Source organism: Monodon monoceros, unplaced genomic scaffold (assembly GCF_005190385.1).
Source record: "Monodon monoceros isolate NGI ecotype Baffin Bay Population unplaced genomic scaffold, NGI_Narwhal_1 Super_Scaffold_18, whole genome shotgun sequence".
Taxonomy (NCBI): domain Eukaryota; kingdom Metazoa; phylum Chordata; class Mammalia; order Artiodactyla; family Monodontidae; genus Monodon; species Monodon monoceros.
This window is the reverse complement of record NW_021703774.1, coordinates 43,972,073-43,996,275: the sequence shown is the minus strand read 5'-3', so window position 1 is coordinate 43,996,275 and position 24,203 is coordinate 43,972,073. Positions and strand designations below refer to the sequence as shown.

The 24,203-nt window shown below is 38.3% G+C and overlaps 1 protein-coding gene and 1 non-coding gene across 2 annotated transcripts in view; both read left to right on the top strand.

Moving 5' to 3' along the window:
* Positions 1–1,183: 1,183 nt before the first annotated feature.
* LOC114900079 lies at positions 1,184–1,292 on the top strand. The gene has a single exon (XR_003794706.1). It is a non-coding gene; the product is annotated as a U6 spliceosomal RNA (small nuclear RNA).
* A 13,124-nt stretch (positions 1,293–14,416) lies between these two features.
* Positions 14,417–24,203, top strand: part of RNF2 (ring finger protein 2) — a 54,970-nt gene continuing 45,183 nt past the window's right edge. Inside the window, exon 1 of the mRNA XM_029231094.1 lies at positions 14,417–14,691. The gene's annotated coding sequence lies outside the window, so the exon portion shown is untranslated. The remainder of the gene's footprint in view (positions 14,692–24,203) is intronic.

Sequence of the window (24,203 nt, the reverse complement as noted above, 5' to 3'; positions counted from 1 at the left end):
TTTCATTTATATTAAAGAGGAGAGTGGCTTTACTAGTAGTTGTGCATATGTTTCTCTCCTTCAGAAACTGTGAGCTCCTTGAGTATATATATTACGTGGTATTTTTGGCTTCTTGAGAAATTGAGAATTCCCTATTCTCCTGACTTTCTGCTTTTCAGACATTTTGGTTGGTCTTATATGCGGCAAAGTGTTTTTACATAATTATTAATGAAACATTCAGTCTCTCACTCTGTGCTAGCAGTACAGGGGCTGCAAGATTGAATTCTTGGCACAAATAATACATTGGGGCTAATGACTATAGCAGTAAGAGTACAACTGCTTTCCTGGCACAAAATTGCAATGGGGTAAATTGTAACTTCTAGTGCCTGGTGGTGGCAACATTTTCCTCATTAGACCTGCTCATGGAATGTGGTTTTGGGCATTCTTCCTAAAAGCTTAGCCTTGAGTTTAATGTTCCAAATATTCCAACCATTCTATGAACTACTTCATACCTTTTAATAAAAATCCTTTCCCACTCAGTCAGCTAAAGTCAGCTTCTGTTGCTTACAACCAAGAACGCTGACTGATAAAGATATTTTCCTTAATTCCCCATAGACCAACTAAGTCAGGATCATAATATTTAAAAGACTTTACTGAAGGGTCAGGGATAACAAAATGAAAATACTGTATTCAAAGTAACCTATCACAGGTTACTAGATAATTGCTGCTCTCGGGGGCTACAAGCCCAGCCTGCGCTCACAGAGAAATTTCATAGGCCCCTGTGCCTAGTCTCTGACATGGCTACGGGTGCAGAAGCTAGCTTTATCCCTACCAGAGCCAATTATCCTTAATCACAGTGTACAGTGCCTAGGGCCCACAACACTTTTAGGAAGCCATGAAAATGTTTTTGTTTTAGTTTTTTAAAACAGAATTTTAAAATGAATATAATTATAATAAATATAATATGTAAATTATAATAAAAATATAATAATGAATCCAGCCTGGATTATACAACACAGTCATAAAATAAAATGTGTGTGTGTGTGTAAAGCAGAATAGTGAAATAAAAAATAGACCCACACATATACGGTTAATTGAATATTTATAAATACAAAGGTGCCAAGTCAATTCAATGGGATAGGAAAGCCTTTTAAACAAATGGTGTTGGAACAACTGGAAAAAATGTATGGAAAAAATAAATCTTGAGTACTCATTTCAGCGGCTTGTATACTAAAATTGGAATGATACAGAGAAGACTAGCATGGCTTTTGCACAAGGATGACATGCAAATTCTAGAAGCAGTCCATATTTTTAAGACAGTTGATTTTAAGTATTCTTACCACACACACAAAAAATAGAAACTATGTGCAGTGACAGATACGTTAATTAGCTTGATAGTGTTAATCTATTCACAATGCGTGTATATACCAAATTCTTTAATTAGAACAATCTAATTAAATAATGGGCAAAAACCTAAACAGACACCTCATTCAAGAAGATATACAGATGGCAAATAAGCATATGAAAAAGATGATCAACAGTATGTGTCATTAAGCAATTACAAATTAAAACAACAATGAGATACCACTATATACCTATTAGAATGGCCCAAATACAAAATACTAACAACCGAATGCTGGTGAGGATGTGGAGCAACAGGAACTCTCGCTGTTGGTGGGAATGCGAAATGATGCAGCCATTTTGGAAGAGAGTTTGGCAGTTTCTTACGAAACTAAACATACTCTTATCATATGATCCAACAATTGTGCTCCTTGGTGTTCACCCAAATGAGTTGAAAAGTTATGTCCACACAAAAACCTGTATATGGATGTTTATAGCAGCTTTATTAATAATTGCCAAAACTTGGAAGCAAGCAAGATATCTTGCAGTAGGTGAATGGATAAATAAACTGGTACATCCAGACAGTGAAATATTAATATGAGCTATCAAGCCATGAAAAGACATGGAGGAATCTTAAATGCATATTTCTAAGTGAAAGAAGCCAATCTGAAAAGGCTACATACTGTATGATTCCAACTATTCTGAAAGAGGCAAAACTACAAAGACAGTAGATAGATCAGTGGTTGTCAGGGGTTCAGGGAAGAGAGAGATGAATAGGCAGAGTATACAGGAATTTTAGGGCATTAAAACTACTCTGTATGAAACTACTCTTTATGATACTATAATGGTGGATGTATGTCCAAATCCAATGAATGTACAACATCAAGAGAAAATCCTAATGTAAACCATGGACTTTGGGTGCAGAATGTTGATAGTGAGGGAGGAGGTGTAGGGGCATGAGGTATATGGGAATTCTCTACACCTTCTGCTCAGTTTTGCTGTTAATCTAAAACTGTTCTAAAAAATAAAGTCTATTAAAAAACTGAGAGAGAATAATCTTATACATATACCTGATAAAGAGCTTATGTCATTAGACCATTATAAAGGACTCCTACAAATAAAAGGATTTAAAAACTCAATTAAAAATAGGCAAAAGACTTGAACAGACATTTTACAGAAGTAGACATACAAGTGGTCAATAAGCTCGTGAAAAGATACTTAACATCATTAGTCATTGGGGAAATATTAATTCAAACTACATTGAAATTCTACTTCACACCCACTAAAATGGCTAAAATTAAAGATTGGCAACATCAGTTGTTGGCAAGCTTGTGGTATAAGTGGAACTCTCATACACTGCTCATGGGAGTATAAAATGGCACAGCTTTTTTGGACAACTGTTTGGGAGCTTATAAAATTATACACCCACTTAATGACCCAGCAGTTCCAATCCTAGGTGTTTATCCAAGAGAAGGAAAATATAAATTCACAAAAACTTGACCAAGAATATTAATAGCAGCTTTATTCCAAAAACTGGAAACAAACACAAATGTCCATCAACAAGATTATGGATTTTTGAAAAAATGTTGTATATTTATACACAGGTATATTACTCAGTAATAAAATGGAATGAACTACTAATACAACAATATGGATGAATCTCTAAAACACTGGACAGAGTAAAGGAATCAGACACAAAAGAATATGTATTGTATAATTCCATTTATGTGACTTCAAGAGCAGACAAACTAATCCATGGTGATAGAAATCAGAACATGATTGCCTATTTGGGAAGGGAGATTGACTGAAGGAGGACATAAAGGAACTTTCTAGGGGTGATGAAAGTGTCTTATATCTTGATTGGGGTGTTGGTTACATGGTTACATTTGTTAAAGCTCACCCAGTTGTACACTTACCAGGTATTGCATTTCACTGCATGTCACTTTTACCTCCTTAAGAAACCTTAAGCTTGTTAAGCAAGACATATCATTTATACATCTTTTTCATTTTCTTTCCCCCTCATGCCTAGAAGAATGTCCAGAACACAATGAGTGCTCAATACATGTTTGAGGAAAGTTAAACAAATGAACAAATCGTTTTGGCAGTTTATAGACATGCAGTGAGAAATTCAGGTAGCTTCTTCCAGGCATGTGTCTAGTTTCCTTCAAAAACTTCTTACAGGGAGAGGGACCTTCCTTCTCTGCTTTTCTTAGACTGTCAATGATCACTCTAGCTTTGAGCAAATTAACTCTCTTTGGTGTTCAATATACATGTATGTGTGCACATGTGGATGTCTCCACAGTATGATCAGTTGTCTTGAGTTTTTCCCCTGTGATAGAAACTGTCTAAATTGATGAATTATTTTTAAAATTTTATCTGATCATATAAATGGATAGTAAAAATAAACTGAAAGCTAAATCACATGTACTTTTGAGAAAAGCATTTTTGCTTAACTAATGATTTTTAAGATAATTTTCCCTCAAAACTAGACGAAAGACTACAAAGTTATTCTATATTGTGCATTTTTTGTCTCAAGACTGTTTCCAAACTAAAACACTTATTATGAGAAATATTTATGAATAATTTCGAAGTATTGAAAAATAGAAAGTTTATATAACTGTAGGTAGATATGTTAGGCTAATGTAGAAAAGAATCTTTTTTTTCCTTAGATATAATCTTTAAAATGAAATTACTTTTGGTACTTAAATGTGATCTGAAAAGAATAGACTTCTTTATAGCTTCAGTTAAAAAAAAAGCAGATGTCAGACAAAGATGTGTTATTGAATTCTAGCTATTGAAATGTGATGTCTGAAATTACAGATGAGAACAGAGAAAATAGGGATGTGTAAATGTTAATATTTACATATCAAAGCTGTATTTTCCAAGGATATTTTGCTTTAGATTAAGTAAAAGTTACTCAGAAAATCTTAGATCTTTGAAATATTTTTCAAATATAATTGCATTTCAATGAAAATAACTGCATTTCAAAAGCCAGAAGTTTCAACAAGTTCCAGATTAAGAAATGAAGTCCCAGTTAATTTGAAAAGATGATTGGAGAACTTTTATTTCATTATATGACTAGCATAAAAGGAAACTTCTGAACCATGTACGAGTTCTGATTCTTTACTTTCAAGTTGAGGTCACATTCCTCTCCCCTGTCATGGGATAGTCTCCTCCACAAAACACACATCTGTTTTAAATTCCCGCCACATGTGATAAATCAATGCATAACAGATAATAAATTTGGAAGACTGTATTCCTATAGACTTTGGCTTCTATTCTTTTAGCCTTTGCAAGTCTGATGATTTTTCCATTCTTAGCTCACACAGAATGTGCTTTAGAACTCAGAACTTGTCTCCAAAGGCAATCAGTGGGAAACTTGAAATGATCAATCCTTGCTGTGTCTCTATGAGCTTTGAAAAACTGAACCACCATTTCACAACTTCCTATGCTATAGTCCTTTTTATCCAGTTATGTTTAGTAATTGGGGATTATTACTAAAGTGTAATGGATATTCACTATTTCGATTATTCATACGTTTATTCTCTTATTTTAGTACAAATATTCAAAAAAATGTATCCCCATTTTTATTAATTAAAGCAGGACCACCAGTTGTGAGAGGGCAGTTTAAAATAATGGTTAAGGACATTAATTTGCACACCCTATTGCTTGAGGTGCCTTAGGCAAGTACCGAAATGCTTTAAACCTCTATTTTCTTTTCTTTGGCCACGCCGTGACTTGTGGTATCTCAGTTCCCTGACCAGGGATTGAACCTGGGCAGTGGCAGTGAAAGCCCAGAATCCTAACCACTAGGCCATCAGGGAACTCCCTAAACTTCCATTTTCTAATCCATAAAATGGTAGTTATGATGGTAGTAACTTCCTCATAGGTTTGTTGTAAAGATTAAATGAGATGATGCTTATAAAATACTTGCACGGTACCTAACACATACAAAGTTTATGAGGTTGTTGGATATTAGCACAGCTGTGACTCTGCCTACACCTCTTCCAACTTCTAGGATTAAAGCCGATATTGCCACGAGTGGAGTCTTATGAGAGAAAATGCTGTTCCATAGTGTGTAATTAATAATGGCGGTCGAGGGAGAATTATTTCTGTGGCCTTTCTCTTATTGGCCTCACCACATTTAGTATGTGTCTGTTTCCCCTACTAGATGCTGGGTTCTTTGAGGATAGGGTCTATCTATGTCTTATGTCTCTGAATTACTGGCTCTGGTTATTTGTCGACACTTGCTAAGGGAATGTATAAATGAACATGTATGTGAATATACTTGAAACATTCATTTTAAATTTGAGTTATTTAAATGGTTTCAAGTAATTAGAAAGAAGAATTTCTTTTAACTGGGTCCAGTAGAGCAATATAGACATTACAGCTACAAATAAAAGGACAGTTATCAATCACATTTTTTTGTTCACATTTCAAAGATGAAGTCCAGTTTAGGCATTTTATGTTTGAGATGCCCATTGGACATCCAAGTGGAGAGACTGAATAGGGAGTTGGACATAAGTTTGGAGAGGTCCTCAAGTTTCCAGAAACTTACAGAAGTTCATAGTTTGGAGAAAATGGGGAGTTGTCAATATGGGTAGTACTTAGAGCCATAGGATAGGCTGAATAGGATCACCAAGGGAGGGGATATAAATTAAGAGGACATAACGTCCTAAGACTAAACCCTGGGACATTCCAAAACTTAGAGTTTGGGGTAATGATGAAAAGCCACAAAAGAGACTGAGCTAGAGAGGGTCAGAGAGATTAGAAGAACCAAGAGAAAACCAGTCATCACATGTTCAGCTCTCATTGTCCCTGGCTCTTTTCAACACGCACTCTGATTCTTCTCATCTATATCAGGAGCTTCTTCCAACTTCGGGGCATTATCACTAATTTTCCTATCTGCCCCTCTGCTTCTCATGACCCTCACTCAGTAATTCTCTGTTTTGCCTTTGTCTTCAGATTTGGCCCACCTGCAACTTGAGGACATAGGGTCGGGGTGTCCATTTACAGCCTCAGCTCACATAAGCCATACTGTACATTTCCCTTATTCCTCACCTCACCTCTCATCTTCTCCACTGAAAGAGACAGAGAGATAGCTACTCTTGATGTTCTTTGCTTCAGACCCTCTGATTCAGCTTTCAGGTTGGGTGCCTTGCACCCCCTTAAACTTCCTAAGCCCTGCTTTCCTGGACTTTCTCCTTGCCTGTGTATTGTATTCTGGCTCCAGCTCTGGGCATTCGGCCACTTTGGAAAAACCACCTGTACTTTCCAGTCAGTCCCTGAGTCCCTCTATTTCTGCACAATTCCATCCCCACTCTTCCCCAACTTCAGTGGATAGCACTTTTTGCTGTGACCCCTCAGGTCATTTGAGCCATAGTTGGAGGGAGGTCAAGTCTCCTGAACCCACCCTAATATACTGCCCAAACTTTTTACTATATGGTGATCTCAAAGAGTCTGGGGAAAAAGTTCCCTGGAATAGAGATGTATAAGATGGAAAATTCAAATATTTGATTCTCAACCTACAATTTGTACTTGCTTCCTGCAATCACATGCTAAATCAGTAGGAATTTCTTGAGGGAGAACTAAGGAGTCTAACTAGCAAACGACACCTAACATTTGCCTTAGAGACTGTGGGATATAAATTAGTAGGAGGAGAAGAGAATCCCAAAATAATTATATCGGCCCTAGAACTCTTTTTGAGGGCTCTATAAGCATTGGTTGGTCCCTGTTTAGCTTAAATTCTTATCAGGTAGGGTTAGGGAATAGAGACTGAGGTCTAGTGACAAGCCATTTGAATTCCTGAGTTTCAAGCCCACCACACTACCAGATCTCTTAGAAAGTCAAGAATTCCCAAGTTCTAGTTTTCTTATTTGTTTTGTTGATGATGCCTGATCTAGAACAATTGTTTTCTTTACCTCAGTCCTTCAGTTAATAATAGGTAGATATGTGCTGAAAATTTCACTCATTTTTAACAGATAAGCATGTAATTGTACCTTTACTACTGTTGTGATAAAACACAATGTTTTATTCCATTGTGAAACATTCAAACAATACAGAAAGTAAACAATTTAGAAACTGAAAGTCCTCTAAAGTCCTCCTCTCCTTAAATATACTCAATCCCTCCTAATAGTTTGGTGTATATTTAAAAAATATTTCTGTATTACAAAAATGGGATATATGGAACATATTGCTGAGAACTATTTTATTTGATAATATACCTTTGATACCTTTCTACGTCAGTACTTGTAGCTCTGTCTCATTTTTAACGGGTATATGATATATTACTGTATGGATTTACCAAAATTTGTTTAGCCAAAAATGTAGGTTATATTAAGTTTTTTACAAACACAATCAATGCAAAAATTAACGTTCATGTATATATTTCTTTGTACACTGTGTGAGTACTTCTGTAGGATATATTCCTGGAATTGGATTTCTTAGGCTAAAAATATACACATTTAAAATTTTGAGAGATAATGACCAAATTGCCTTTTTAAGAGGTTGTGTCATTTTTCATGAACATCAACAAAGTGTGCAATATCTGTGTTCATAAACATTGACCAACAGTGAGTATTATAATTGCCTGAACATGGTAGGTAGAAAATTATATCTATTCAAATTTGCATTTCTCTAAATGTTATGGTAATGATCAAGTTAGATACTTTTTGTAAAATATATAAAGTATTTTTATTGACTGCTTTTACAAAACTGTAGTTATCATTAATTAAAGGTATAACAAATGTATCTTAGGAGCAAGGCAGAAACATATATGTATATATATATACATATATACACATATATATTCAATATCTACATCTATATCTACATAAAATATATAAAACCTTGTTTCAAGTGCTGAATAATGACTGGTGTTGAAAGATGAGTAATGACATTTTGCCCTCCTGCTACTTTCACTCTGGGAGGAGGGGGGACATACTTGCACACTGCTAATCTAAGCAAATGAATTGGGGAGAAAAGACACTAAATGTGGTTTGAGAACTAGTCAAACTTTGAGTCCCAATTGGAATTTAGGATTAATATATAGCATTTTAAACTTCTACTCTTGGTATGAAATGTTACTGTGTTTTGACAAGACTTTAAAATCAACATCCAAATGCAGTTCTACCTGAAAGTCCCCCAATAACAAACTTTCCTGTTGGTCAGAATTTTTCCTAGGGTAGCTGCAATAACATCACATGACATTCTTAACATGGGCTCTCCTGACCCAAGATCATTCCTGGAGTATTCATTTCTAAAGATAGCAACCTCATTCCTTCTCTGTTCTTTTCCACTGAAGAGGTCTGTATTTTCTGTTTGTTGACAGAGATGGCTCTTTTTCCATACCATGAATGACATGGTGTCTACAGGTTATAGTTGTGACGTCTTCTTGTAATGTAATTTGCATTCACTATGTGTGAAGCCACAAGCTAACGGCTTAGATGAGAATATGGCCAAGCCTAATTAAAGAGCCAAGTCAGGAAATGAATAGGTTGGCAAATAGCTAAGAACTGGATCATGTAGAAGAAAGGACAGCTGTGTTGAGCTCAGGCCCAGAGTAGTCTTTTGAATTTTAGGAGAGGGAGAGTCAAAACAGGGCAGCTAATGTGATGAAGTCCAAAAGTGAAACTGGAGCTAAGGATGTATGAGTCAAGAAGTCAAGGAATTGGAAATCCACTAACTCTGAACATCAATACTGTTCTAGAACAAAAGCTGATGAGATCAGAGGATGAGTGAGTATTGGAGAGGGACACAACCAGGTGAGTTAGGCCACCCGTATATACCTAACAGGATACTATGACAAGAAGATTTATTTGCAGCTACCTGTATCTTATCTTACTCCATATGTGGCAGAACTCATAATTCTTAAGGAACCACAGTCAATTCTGATCTTATAAGCATGACTTATGAAATGTGTTTATTTAAAAATGATGAAACAATATATACAGTGGAATATTAGCCATAAAAAAGAATGAAATCTTGCCATTTGGGACAACATGGATGGACCTGGAAGGTGTTATGCTTAGTGAAATAACTCAGACAGAGAAAAACAAATACTGTACGTTTTCCTTTACGTGGAATCTAAAAAATGAAACAAACGAACAAATATAACAAAACAGAAACAGACTCACAGAACAAACTCACAGAACAAACTAGTGGTTTCCAGAGGGGCAGGGGAGGGGCAAAACAGGTGAAAGGCTTAAGCGGTACAAACTAGCAGTTATAAAATAAATACGACACAGAGATGTAATATACAGCACAGGGAAGATAGTCAATACTTTATAATACTGTATAATATTTGTGGTGTGTAGTCTATAAAAATATTGAAATACCATGTTGTACACCTGAAAATAATATACTATTGTAAGTCAACTATACTTCAATAAATTTTTTTAAAAATATAAAACAAAAAATTTTCTACAGACTAAAATCCTTAGGAAAAAATCTCTTCCTGGATGTAACACATAAAACCTTGGTATTCTAGGTTGACCAGAATGGTTTTCAGATTTACCTGAATTGTAACCTACTTCAGTATGTTATTCAATGTATATTTCAATGGTTTACTTTTGTGGAGTATTAAAGGCTAATGGATACTGCAGGGTTTTCTACATCTTGATGTAGTCTAAAATAAAACAAAATTTTCTTTGTATGGTTGGGATCTGGCAGTTCTTTTAAATTCTTTACTGAAAAACATTTCCAAGAAATGTGTTAGATAAGAGATGTCTTTACCCTCCACTCTCTCACCCACAAAAACTATTCTTCCATGCTTGTTTTAAGTGGGAAAAATTAAATTGTCCACAAGGGCAGTTTGAGCAAGCTGTAACTTGATTTAAATATTTCGCACTCTTCATCTGTACTTTCCCCTGGGATCTTCCAGCCTTCTTTTCCAGAGAAATTTCCATTTTAGTTCTAAGTTTTGATCTTAATTATCTATCCCTTGCTAGTTTCCAGGATTATTCTTGGTGTTCCTAGATCAATGCCAAGGCACAGTTCTCATCTCTTGCAGTAAACATTTTAAAAGGAAAAACCCTGCAAAGTTTCTTTGAATAGAATAAACTTAATTCACATTAGAAAACTAAAGCCAGTTATTAAATCATACTTTATTTTATATATCAAGTTGGATATCACAATAATATCCTCCATCATTAACTACAAAGAAACAGTTGGCTAGTTGTGCTGCATCAGAATGAAAACTTTTATTCTTTTGCCTTTTTTCAAACACATCCTAGTTCATTATTTTACTAAAAGGCACTAACAGATGTTAGGCAGAATGTGGCCACATCTGGGACATATAAAATACCATTCCAAGTCTCCATAGAAGGGAAATAGCAGTATTGTTTAGTTCTCCCCAAAAGCTCTACCAGCCCATCTCATTTAATCTGTTTAAGCTGAACAGTTAAGAGTAGCACCAATTATTTTGGTTGTCTTAGGAATATAAAAAGGAACAATGAACTAAAACACCAAAAGGGAAGTGTCACAAAAAGAAATACACTATGTTGAAATACAAATTAAAAAAACTTCACTAAAGCTTGTGGCTAGAGCTATATTTTTTCAGCTGAAGAGGTAGCAAATCTTGAGTTGCCTGCTTCCTGAAGCCACCTTGAATTATAGGTCTCTTTAGGCCTTTCTACAATGTTTCTACTTAATTTGACCCTTTCAAAGAAAGCACAACACATCTAAAAGATGGCAAATAAAGATTCTGGTAGAAGATATATTTTGACAGTTTATATATATATATATTTACATATACATATATATAGTGATTAAATCCCAAGATATTCCAGTCTTTTAACCTACCTTTTAGTTTTAATTTTGTTTTGTTTTCTTAACTTTTCTAAGAAAACAAAAACAAAACCTGATGGTTTTTTGTCAACAGATCAGGTTCATACGCTATTATATCTAGCATTATCTCTGGCTTCTTGAAAGTAGACCACATTGAGGACTGGAGTAAATACTAGTGTTGAGAGGAAGCTCTGGAGATGTTTGCCTCAGACTGCTTACCCATTAGAGAGAAGAAAAATGCTGGAGCTGTGTATGCAGCACAGAGTGGGAAGGCACGTGTGGCATAATGGAATGTATCCTGGACTTGGAGTCAGATTACCTAGCTTTGAGCCTCAGCTCTGCCACTTATGAACTCAATGTTTGGGAGAGTTAGTTAACCACAGAAATCACATTTCCCTCCTCTGTGAAGTAGGAATAATACCTTGGAGGACTGTTCTGAAGAGTCAGTGAAATAATGGATATAAAAGTGTTCTGTAAACTGTGATATATACACAGCTTGTTATTAACAAACTATTGGTGGCCTGCAATTTTCATCTCAGATAAGCAGATAACAATTAGATATTTGGAGCACAGCTGAAAAGAAATCCATGGAGTGGATATAGAATAGGCAGGCGTGAATTTCCATTTGAGACACACTGCCTAAACAGAGAAAGCCTCTGGGGGACTAAATGCAATCTTGATAGGAATGTCTGCTTTTAAGTGGTAAAGTGAGGCAAACCAAGCTCATATGAACTATTCTATTTCATATACACACTGGGATCAAAGATTCCCAGTCTTTCATTCTCTTAACGCCTATTTAAGGAGCATCTATTACATGCCAAGCATTGTGCTAGGTATACGCTGGTGAACAAGATTTCTGCTCTCAAGGAACTTGTGTCCTAGTTACATTAGTATCTTTATTCCAAGCACTCGGCAAAGTGTTAGCACATAGTAGATGCTCAATAAAAGTCGACTGAGCTGAACTAATCTAATTTTGTAGCATTACCATAGCAGAAAGCCAGTAAAGAGATGATTTTTGTAATCAGAGATATCTACCCAATTCACCATGTGATTAACAGGGTACTACTTCTGAAGTTTTGAGGGAAAAGAAACTTTCTAACTAGAGTTCATCTAGTATTGTACAGCATTAATTTAATGTCTTCCTGCTTAAAATATAGTTATCACTTCCAATTAGTACATTTAACAAAGGAGGAGGGTGTTAGTAGAAAATGTTTTTCAGGGTGGTATCTCTCATGCCAGGTCGAAAAATTAGCAAAAAGAATATAGCCTGGATATGTCAAATCACTATTGACAGGCTGACTATGGACTTGACATTGATTTAATACACAATTAAAGGGGAAGAAAAATGGAAAGACCATTCTATTTATATGATAATCAACTCTTAACAAGTACAGAGAGTTTATGTTTTGAAAGCATACCTTTCTTGAAGCCACTCAAAAGAGCTAGTGTTATGAAATAAAACTTCTTAGAGATTTTTCATAATATCTAGAAGCTGACTGGTGGGGTCAGGGTGATTGACGTCAGTATTGGCCACCAATATCACCACTTCTTCTGAACTCGGTTCAGCCTCAGCTCAAGTACTCAGTCCCCTTGCAGATGGAGGAGGCTATGTAACTAGTTTTGGCCAATGACATGTGATCAGCGATCTGTTTCCTTCCCAAGCTAAGGCTGTGAAAAGTTCAAAGGGATTCTTTACTCACTTTCTTCCTCTGCCACAGAGACTCAGTTGCTGTGTTCTGGGTGATACAGCTACAAGATGGTGAGCCCTCTGTCAATCTGGAGCCCTCTGTCAGTCCTGGAGTGACTGAAATAGAATGAGTCTGATTCACATGAAGCATGAGCAAGCAATAAACTTCTGTCGTGTTAAGGCATGGAGATTTGTTACTATACCATAACACAGCATTTCCTGATTAAGGTAGTCAGGGAAGGCCCATAATACTCAGTCCAAGTTTCTGAGTAAGAGATAAAATAGATAATGAGTTCCATTAATTTGTCAGTAGTGTCTTTCGTATTAAGGATGCTAGCCTGAGGTCTAGCTTTTTAATCACATTTAATCCAGATATCCCATAAGTTTTCCATCAATTGTCCTGTGAATTTTTTTAAAGTACCATATTTAACTTTTATCCATAAAGTTCCTATGCTTTTTACAGATGATCACTTTCCTCAACATCAATTGAATTTCTTAAACTAACCACACATTATTTTCATAAGCATTTTGACTAAAGCAAAACGTTCTGAATTATGAGCAGCATTAATTGAACATGTGCAGTTGTGAACAAAGAAGGGAGTTGCTTCTGCAACTGCCCTGTCTCTAGAAAGTGGACCTTGTAGAAGCAGAAGCATTCCTAATTATTTTGATTTTTTTTTTTTCCACATTGGAAAAAGACCTTAACCTTGAAGGGCTGGTAGAATCTGAGAATTGTCATTTCTTATTTAAAGGTTTAGATAGTGACAGTTTTGAAGTCACTGTCTTTGTTCTTGTTTACCTTAATGGATTGTTAGGTAGGGCACACAGTGTGTTGTGTTTAATATTTTAATGCCTGTCTTCTTTCTTTCTACCTATCCAAAGCTAACACTCACAGTCCTACTCGACTCCGAGTTCCTCAGGAAATCTCCCCTGAACACACCAGCTGGAACGGTTCCTTTGCTTTTCCAAAATCTTATGTAAATTCATACCGTTTATTTAGCATTGCTTGTAGAGAGTTTTACAGAATTCAAAAGCTGGAAAGGACCTAAGAATCATTCAACACAATCCTCTCATTTTGCAAATGAGGAAAGTAAAGTCCAGAGCTATTATATAATTTAGTTAAGTCACATAGTTAAGAGACACATTGGAAGTTATAAACCCAGTTCCCCCAATTCCCAGTGCAGTCCATTCCTTCGTGCCACAAGTGCCTTCACATTAACTATCTGGTAGCGTTGGTTACCTTTTCCAGAGAACAGGTCATCTCACCAATAGTGTATCTGGAGTTCAGGGAACTCTTTCACTTTACTTCAGTTCGTAGCTTAATTTATACACATTTTATATACTCTTTGGTAGACTAACTGGTTGTGTCTTAGGGAGTCATAGGCGAGAGCAGGAGTCCGAACCCGATCCCCAGCAGCCGGCCAGGGAGGCTTAATGGGGGTCACAGGTAGGGTCAGGAGACCTCAAGGAGAGAGAACGCCGAGAACGAAGTGGCGCAGTCGTCATCCGGGCATTGGCCGGGGGCTCCGTTGCCCCGCGGAGGGCGCCGGGGGGCGGGGCCGGACGGCCCGGGGCGGGGCGGTGGCTCAGGTCCTCCTGGCAGCACGCGGCGGCGCCCCCTCCCCTTGCGCCACGGGCCTCCTGGCGCAGTGCACGTCCCCGTCCCGCGCCTCCGCCCCCTCGCCCACTCGCTCCTTCCCGCCCTCTCCGCTGCGCCGGCCGAGCCGGCTTCCCCTCGGTCTCTCATGAATATTGAGCGGCCCCTGTTGTATTTCCCGAGCTCCATTGCGGAAGCCGAGGCTCGCCATATTGTGCGGCGGCGCCGGCAGCCGCGGCACCCTGTACCTGAGTCTCGCTCTGGCCGCGGCTAGCGCAGCCCCGGACTGGAGCAGGAGCCGGTGAGCGGGGCGGGCGGGTAGGCGAGGGGCGCGGAAGCGGCGGGCTCGGCCGCGCGGTAGCTCGGCGTGGCTGCGGGAGGCTGACGGCCGCCCCGGGGCTGGGGGGGGGGGTGTGTTCGCGGGGGTGTGAGGGGAGATGGCGCCGCCACCCCCGGCCGCTCTCGGGGCGGGGATGGCGGGGGAGGCGGCTTCTCATTGTTCCCGTTTTTTCGAGGGTCTTGGCGGGGGTGGGGAGTCCGGCTTGGGGAGGACCCCGTGGGCGAATCTCGGGGAATCCTTCCTTCGTGCGAACCGCTCGCTCCTCTGCGCGGAGGCCGGGGCTGCGGTGCGGCCCCCTCGCCTCCCGGGGCGGGGACCCCAGCCTCTCCACGTCCGCTCTCCGGGGGCGAACCGCGTGGAATGCAGGGTTTTCCTTCCCGGGCTTCCCCCTCGCAGCCGGGTGTGTGTGTCCGCACTGTGGAGGGTGAGGTAGGGGCGCTTTGTGCAAATAGCCCGCTTCCCCCCGGGGTGCTGGAGTCAGGGTTCGAGCGTAGAGGCGCTCCTCGGCGTCGGGGTTCTCTGTAGGCAGAGGGGAGACCCCTCCTGGTTAAAACATTCCTGGACTGCCGCTTGCTTGCTCGGGAGTATCTGTTGCTGCTTTCTGAAACCGCGAGGTTGCCCCGGAGGAGTCGTGGGGGGAGGGGGTGTCTTGGTTTGTTTCTGATGGAAGCTTCGCGTTTTGAACCCAGTCGTGTACGCTGGGGTCTTTGGTACCGACTGTCGCCGGGGAGCCCTCGTCCTGGTTGTCAGGATCATTTCCCTCCTGCAGACGTTGCCTCCCTGCTCCCAGAGATACTGTTAGTAAAAATTGGTCTCTAAAACTTTGAGTTTTATTCCGATTATTTGGCCCCTAAGACCAATTATAGGCTTATCTCCTTGAATCCTTTTGGGGTATCTATTGCCTGGCTGTCAGAAGTTTTAGGGAATGTGTACCTTTACGTGGTAAGATGGTTAGAAAATGTCAGGTTTCTCGAAGGTGTGTAAAGATACTTGTTTGCTGTGAAAAGGGTAGCTTTGCATTCGGTATTGTAGTAATATGGTTTACTTCTTTTAAAAAGTAAAAAAATTGAGACATGGTTTCATTGTTTTAGACTGAGAATTATGTTAAAAACTAATGTATGTGTGATTTGCATCACACAGTCTACTTTTGGTAGTTCCAAGATGATCAGCTGGAATACTTAGTGTAATTGGCAGATAATCTACTTTCCTCACTTGCATTAGAGTGTAGTTGTTGAGTATTTTAATAACTTAGATTGGTGTTAGAGCTTGGTTTTAAAGTGAGTGTTTCATCCTTTGACTTATAAAGCATTTAAATGGCAGCAATATGACTCTTGGTTATCCCTTTTTTCCCCTAAAATTTCTACTTGTCACAATCAACAGGTATCTTTTAAAATCTTGTTTGTACATTTAATGTGATTTTTAGTAAAATAATGGGTAGTTATATAAGACTCCATTTTCCAAGGCTAACACAGCAAATATGGCCCCTTACTTTTTCTAAGGATTGGAGATAATTTCCTTCAGGTACCATTGTGGAATACACATTTGAGGTAAATTATAGTAGTGAAATGGAGAATTTATGAAGGAAAACTGCCTGAGTAGGCTAGTCCGCTTGAGTATTAGAAAAATATGCTGATGGTCCTCAAATGTGCTGCATAGAAAGATTTTAAATTAGAACCATTAATATACTGTAGGCAATGCAGACATTCAACAGACTGCGAATTTTGAGTTTTTTCCTCTGCCTGTGTGGAACACTCAGACTGCTAGCTCCCAGGTTTGTGTGGATAGAAATATGGAGCAGGTCAGCAAACATCTTTGGAATTTCATTTGTCTATTACTGACCTGCAGCATGTGGTGTCAGGTCTGTCTCTTTAATTTGATTTATTCGTGATTTGTGTTTATATTATGCAGTCTTTGGAGTAAAGGTGATATATGTCTAATGAATAATATATAACCAGATGTTTCAGTGACAGTTTCTTTTCTATACATTAGCACAGAAGCATAATTCCTTCTAGCAAGAAAAGTGAGTTAACATTAAAATGCACTTTATTAAAATTACGGCAACATTTCTGGTGTGACTTAAAGCACCTCACACCTTTGTATCGACTCATTTGTTAAACCTGGGGAAACTAGACAATGTATCACAGTTTGCAGTTTTTAAAAAGGGAAAAATACTGTGAGATTATGTACAGTCTGACGGCATACAGATCTACACTTGTTTTTTAATTAATGTTTGTTACGCATGGTGTGGAAGACAGACATTGTCGTCAGACATTAGTTATTTAATTTCCTGATGTTTTTCATTTCTTTGGAATCTTTCAAGATATCAATAAGTTATTATAGTAACTTATTGAATGTTTATTTGCATTTAAGTGAGTAGATCCCCATATAATTTGGGTACAAAGGTACAGTAAAATTTACCCTGTCCGTTCTCTGTAGATCCAGATATCCTGTCTATTCTCCCCCGCCCCCAGACTTTCACTTTGTCTACCTAATGTGTCAGACGGGTCCTCTGGTGTCTCTTGTAAGGTGTATAGCTTGGTTGATTTTACATGGATATACTGACTTTTGGCAGTTAAGTAGCAACTGGTGTTAGTATGTCCATGGGCAGGAGCTAGGTGATGAGTCCCCGAATTATGCTAAGGGAGTAGGTGGCCCCCTCTCCACTTTATGCTTTGTGGAGGAACCCCAGTGGAACTGGCATGGACTTTCAACTTTAAAATTTTTTTCACTTCTCTTTTGTCTTATGGATGTTAAGCAGCCGAAGTGGACTAATATGTCTCGGGCTAGTGATAGCTTTTCTTGGATGCTCAGGAACTATATACATACGTTACTAAGAATTCTGAGAAAGATTCTCATTGCTTGAATTTTCCTTCTCTCTACGTATCTGCCATTTTGTCATAATTAAAAAAAATCAATTTATTAAGTACAATAATGAAAAATTATTATTATTATTTTTTTTGCGGTACGCGGGCCTCTCACTGTTGTGGCCTCTCCCGTTGCGGAGCACAGGCTCCGGACGCGCAGGCTCAGCGGCCACGGCTCACGGGCCCAGCCGCTCCGCGGCAGGTGGGATCTTCCCGGACCGGGGCACGAACCCGTGTCCCCTGCATCGGCAGGCGGACTCCCAACCACTGCGCCACCAGGGAAGCCCGAAAAATTATTTTTGAAATAAACCTCAGATTAAATTGTCTAATGAGGGCATTTTATTAAATGAAGTAACAAACCATAACATTTGAACAAAGCATTTTGGTCATTTGTTTTCAACAGTTGTGTTGATTTGGGGCTCTCCTGCAAGAGGGATTTCTTTTTGTTCCTATGCTGTAGCGTGTAGTTGTAGTTTATGAAGAAGTTGGATTCTAAACGTCAGTGCATAAAATGAAAAACACATGTAGTAAGAAATTATGCTTGAAAATCCCTTAGGATAGGAAAACATACCAATAGGTTCAGTTCAGCTTTAGTGTTGGAATAGATTGTTGTTTCTTTTGTTGAACACTAGATGAAGTAGTCAGCCTGCAGTACGGGCTGTGTTGAACACAGCAAAAAGAAAAAAAGTCTTTAAATATAAGAATCACATTCAGCGTGGCATCATGCTCATACCAGGAGAGGCTTGTGGGAACTGAGACCACTGAGGAACAGCAGACCAGCTCCACTATCTCACATTTTCTCTAGGATACATGTGCTCTAGTGAGAGGACGTGGGGGTGTGTGCTTGGAATAGCCTGAACTGTTTAAATGTTTCTCGTTTCCTCTCTTTTTTTTTCCTTTGCCAGCTGGATAGTTTAAATCACAAAAGTTAAATGATTTTTTTGTTGCAATTTAATAGACACTAATTTAAAGGGTTTGGTTTTTTTTTTCCTAAAATATATTTTACCTATAACTCCAATGTTCCTTTGCTTTTCCCTTCAGTAAAGAAGCAAGGTATCTCAGAGGAGAGCAGCTAGAATCACTGTGATTAACAATGTATTAGTGTCCAACAGAGAAAACAAACTTCAATAGGAATTTGAACAGAGGGGATTTAATATAGGGAGATGGTTAGATGAGTGTGAAGAGCAAAAAGAGAACGTTATAGTAATCAGTTAAAGAGCTCAGAGAAGAGGTTCTACTGGCCTGGTTCTGAACTTTTGAGGTCAGCCTTGTTGAGCTGCTGATTAGTTCTGGGGGATACTGAAAGAAGCTGGAGGCTGGAACCAGTTGCTGCTGCCAGTAACTGGAAGGAAGTCCCCTCACCCATCTTCCTGCTTTCCCATCTCCATGCATTACCTCCATTGGCAAAGCCTAACAGGGAGCCCCCTGGCAGAAGAGTTGGTGAAATACAGTTGCACAGTCTCAGCCTAAGCACCACAGAGCAGTCTAGAGTGGTGGTTTTGGAGTTGAGAGACAGGGAGTAAATTACCTGCACAAGTAGTATAGATTCAAATAATTTAAATAGGGAATCCTGTGCTTACCTTGCCTGTTCAAAAAACATGTATTGATTATGTTCTGTGTGCCAGACCTTCTGCTAGGGATTAGGGATAGAAAAATGAAGCGAATAGGGTCTCTTATTCAATTGAATAAGCAGAGATGACAAACTACCATACAGTGTGTTAAATGCAGTAACAGATAAGTGATATGCTTTGGGAACCCAAAGGACATAGCAGCGTACTTGCCTCTTCTCTTCCCAGCTAAACCTAATGACTACTGTTTTTATTTGGTATCTTGATCAAATCCAATTTCATTCTGTTTGACTGCTGTCCTGTGAAAGCTGTTTCTCTGAGATGCCTCAGATTTATCATGCAGTTATTGTCATTAGTTAAGCATTTCTCTGTGCTTTATTTTTCTAGATTATAAAGACCATCATTTTCTCTGTACTTATAGCCTAGCCTAGTATTTCACACATAGAAGATGTTTGAGGAATATTCATTTTTGCAGTGGATAATGGGAATTAAAGTATTGCTCATTACCTTTGTAGACATTGTTTCCTCCTTCCAAGGTCACTAGAAAATAGTTTGGCTAGAGTGTTATGATCTTATAGATATGAGAATTGAAAGATTTAAATAATTGGTTAATATAAACTATATAGTACAAGTAACTGATCTACAAATAGGACTTTGGATTTCTGATGTGTTGTATTCCAGATCCAGCAGTTTTGGCAGGGATTTTGTTTGATGGCTAAATAAAATCCTCTTCTACTTCTCATTTTAGAGCCTAATGTTCTAAAATCTCAAATTATTTTGGGGTGGGGGGAGGAAGAAAAGAAGCCCCTCATTTTATTTCTTAAAAATAAAAACATCATGCAGTTTCTATTTACATTGTTCTTTTTAGTTGTCTACTGTTTTCTTTTTTCTACTCACTGTGTTGATTACACTACCTCTGTTAGCTATTGTAAAATGTGCAAATCTGCATACTTCATTTCGACTTTTTTTTAGAAGAGTATTCTGCATGTTTCCCCCACCATACACAGACTATGTTGATTTAACTTAAAACCAACTGATTTTTCACTTATAAAAAGATGTATGCCTCCGTGCCAGTAATTGCATTAAATCCTCACTATTTACACTATTTACTGTATAGAGTCTAATTCAGTCTGGGACGGCTGTCTGTATAGAGTCTAATTCAGTCTGGGACAGCTGTCTGTATAGAGTCTAATTCAGTCTGGGACGGCTGTCTTGGAATCCAGCCAAATGTTTTGTAGGCTTTCCTGTATTACAGAAGGGGTAGTGTTGTGTATAGTAGAAGGAGCTTCAGAATTGAAGGCAGGAGACTTTGTTTCTAGGTCTGGTTCCACTACTAGCAAGATTCTTGGCCTTTCTTTTCTATAAAAATAATAATAAAAAATAGCACTCTCGTTGACCTTCCATGTTATTTGTAAAGGTTTAAGAGGTAATGTAAAGAGCATTGTAAATGTAAGAGGGTGTATTTGAAGAAAGAGAGAGGGACAGATTGATCTGTGGCATGGATCTTGAAAGAGAGAAAGACAGAGATTGATCTGCGGCATAGTTGTGTGTCTACTTTCAAGTTTTTGAGTCTCCATATTTAAAAGAAGATTTTTAGGGTGAAATGGAGTGTGGGAGGAGTTGTAGATGTCCTATAACCCTACTTTTCCCAAGTCTGGTCAATAGTGTAGTATTCCCAATCTCCTTAAATAATTGTCTGTTAAGGTTGATGTGCTTCATTAATTTCCTTTCACCAGGGCTAAATATCTTATGTCATGAGACAGTACCCCAAATTTATACACTTAGGCACAGAACTACCACTTTGCAGATTGTTTAAATGACAAGGGCCTAAGGGAGTAGAAGAAATAGATGCTGTTACTATTTTGACTGGAAATGACCTATTCTGGTTTTGTTTTATTTATGTTGTTTTATAATACCAATTACAGAAAATCTCTGTGCTTTTATTTATTTTTTTGGTTACGTCAGGTCTTAGTTGCGGCACGCGGGCGCTTTAGTTGTGGCATGTGAACCCTTAGTTGCTGCGTGCATGTGGGATCTAGTTCTCTGAACAGGGATCAAACCTGGGCCCCCTGCATTGGGAGCTTGGAGTCTTAACCACTGCACCACCAGGGAAGTCCCTCTCTGTGCTTTTAAAAAGACACTTAGCAAGATTAGAAATTATACCTGTTTAGTTTTTTTTTTATTAACACCTTTATTGGAGAATAATCGTTTTACAATGGTGTGTTAGTTTCTGCTGTATAACAAAGTGAATCAGCTATACATACACTTATATCCTCATATCTCCTCCCTCTTGCGCTTCCCTCCCACCTTCCCTATCCCCGCCCCCCCCAGGTGGACACAAAGCACGGAGCTAATCTCCCTGTGCTGTGCAGCTGCGTCCCACTAGCTATCTATTTTACCTTTGTAGTGTGTAAATGTCCATGCCACTCTCTCACTTCGTCCCAGCTTACTCTTCCCCTCCCCATGTCCTCAAGTCCATTCTCTAGGTCTGTGTCTTTATTGCTGTCTTGCCCCTACGTTCTTCAGACCCATTTTTTTTTTTTAAGATTCCATATATATGTGTTAGCATATGGTATTTGTTTTTCTCTTTCTGACCTCACTCTGTACGACAGTCTCTAGGTCCATCTACCTCATTGCAAATAACTCAATTTAGTTTCTTTTTATGTTGTTTAGTTCTAATGAATTTAATTTCTTATCCTTGATCTTAAAAGTTTTTTTTGTTTCTTTGTGGGTAAATATGAACAATTTTTTTTGAATTTTATTTTATTTTTTTATATGGCAGGTTCTTATTAGTTATCCATTTTATAGATATTAGTGTATATATGTCAATCCCAATCTCCCAGTTCCTCACACCACCACCATCATGCCCCGCCACTTTTCCCACTTGGTGTCCATACATTTGTTCTCTACATCTGTGTCTCCATTTCTGCCCTGCAAACCAGTTCATCTGTACCATTTTTCTAGGTTCCACATATATGTGTTAACATAAGATATTTGTTTTTCTCTTTCTGACTTACTTCACTGTGTATGACAGTCTCTAGATCCATCCACATCTCCACAAATGACCCAATTTCATTCCTTTTTATGGCTGACTAATATTCCATTGTATATACGTACCACATCTTCTTTATCCGTTCGTCTGTCGACGGACATTTAGGTTGCTTCCATGACCTGGCTGTTGTAAATAGTGCTGCAGTGAACATTGGGGTGCATATGTCTTTTTGAATTATGGTTTTCTCTGGGTATATGCCCAGTAGTGGGATTGCTGGGTCCTATGGTAATTTTATTTTTAGTTTCTTAAGGAAGCTCCATACTGTTCTCCATAGTGGCTGTATCAATTTACATTCCCACCAACAGTGCAAGAGGGTTCCCTTTTCTCCATACCCTCTTCAGCATTTGTTGTTTGTAGATTTTCTGATGATGCCCATTCTGACTGCTGTGAGGTGATACTTCATTGTAGTTTTGATTTGCATTTCTCTAACAATTAGTGATGAGCAGCTTTTCATGAGCTTCTTGGCCATCTGTATGTCTTCTTTGGAGAAATGTCTACTTAGGTCTTCTGCCCATTTTTTGATTGGGTTGTTTGTTTTTTAATATTGAGCTGCATGAGCTGTTTATATATTTTGGAGATTAATCCTTTGTCCGTTTATTCATTTGTGAATATTTTCTCCCATTTTGAGGGTTGTCTTTTTGTCTTGTTTGTAGTTTCCTTTGCTTTGCAAAAGCTTTTAAGTTTCATTAGGTCCCATTTGTTTATTTTTGTTTTTAATTGCGTTACCCTAGGAGGTGGATCAAAAAAGATCTTGCTGTGATTTATGTCAAAGAGTGTTCTTCCTATGTTTTCCTCTAAGAGTTTTATAGTGTCCAGTCTTACATTTAGGTCTCTAATCCATTTTGAGGGTTTTTTTGTGTGTATGGTGTTAGGGAGTGTTCTGATTTCATTCTTTTACATGTAGCTGTCCAGTTTTCCCAGCACCACTTATTGAAGAGGCTATCTTTTCTCCATTGTATATCCTTGCCTCATTTGTCATAGATTAGTTGACCATACGTGCGTGGGTTTATCTCTGGGCTTTCTATCCTGTTCCATTGATCTTTATTTCTGTTTTTGTGCCAGTACCATACTGTCTTGATTACTGTAGCTTTGTAGTATAGTCTGAAGTCAGGGCGTCTGATTCCTCCAGCTCCATTTTTTCCCTCAAGACTGCTTTGACTATTTGGGGTCCTTTGTGTCTCCATACAAATTTTAAGATTTTTTGTTCTAGTTCTGTAAAAAATGCCATTGGTAATTTGATAGGGATTGCATTGAGTCTGTAAATTGCTTTGGGTAGTATGGTCATTTTTGCAATATTGATTTTTCCAGTCCAAGACATGGTATATCTCTCCATCTGTTTGTATCATCTTTAATTTCTTTCATCAGTGTCTTACAGTTTTCTGCATAAGGGTCTTTTGTCTCCCTAGGTAGGTTTATTCCTAAGTATTTTATTCTTTTTGTTGCAGTGGTAAATGGGAGTGTTTCCTTAATTTCTCTTTCACATTTTTCATCATTAGTGTATAGGAATGCAAGAGATTTCTGTGCATTACTTTTGTATCCTGCAACTTTACCAAATTCATTGTTTAGCTCTAGTAGTTTTCTGGTGGCATCTTTAGGATTCTCTGTGTATAGTATCATGCCATGTGCAAACAGTGACAGTTCTACTTTATCTTTTCCAATTTGTATTCCTTTTATTTCTTTTTCTTCTCTGATTGCAGTGGCTAGGACTTCCAAAACTCTGTTGAATAATAGTGACAAGAGTGGACATCCTTGTCTTTTTCCTGACCTTAGAGGAAATGCTTTCAGTTTTTCACCATTGAGAATGATGTTTACTGTGGGTTTGTTGTATATGGCCTTTATTATGTTGAGGTAGGTTCCCTCTATGCCCACTTTCTGGAGAGTTATCATAGATGGATGTTGAATTTTGACAAAAGCTTTTTCTGCATCTATTGAGATGATCATATGTTTTTTATTCTTCAGCTTGTTTACATGGTGTATTACATTGATTTG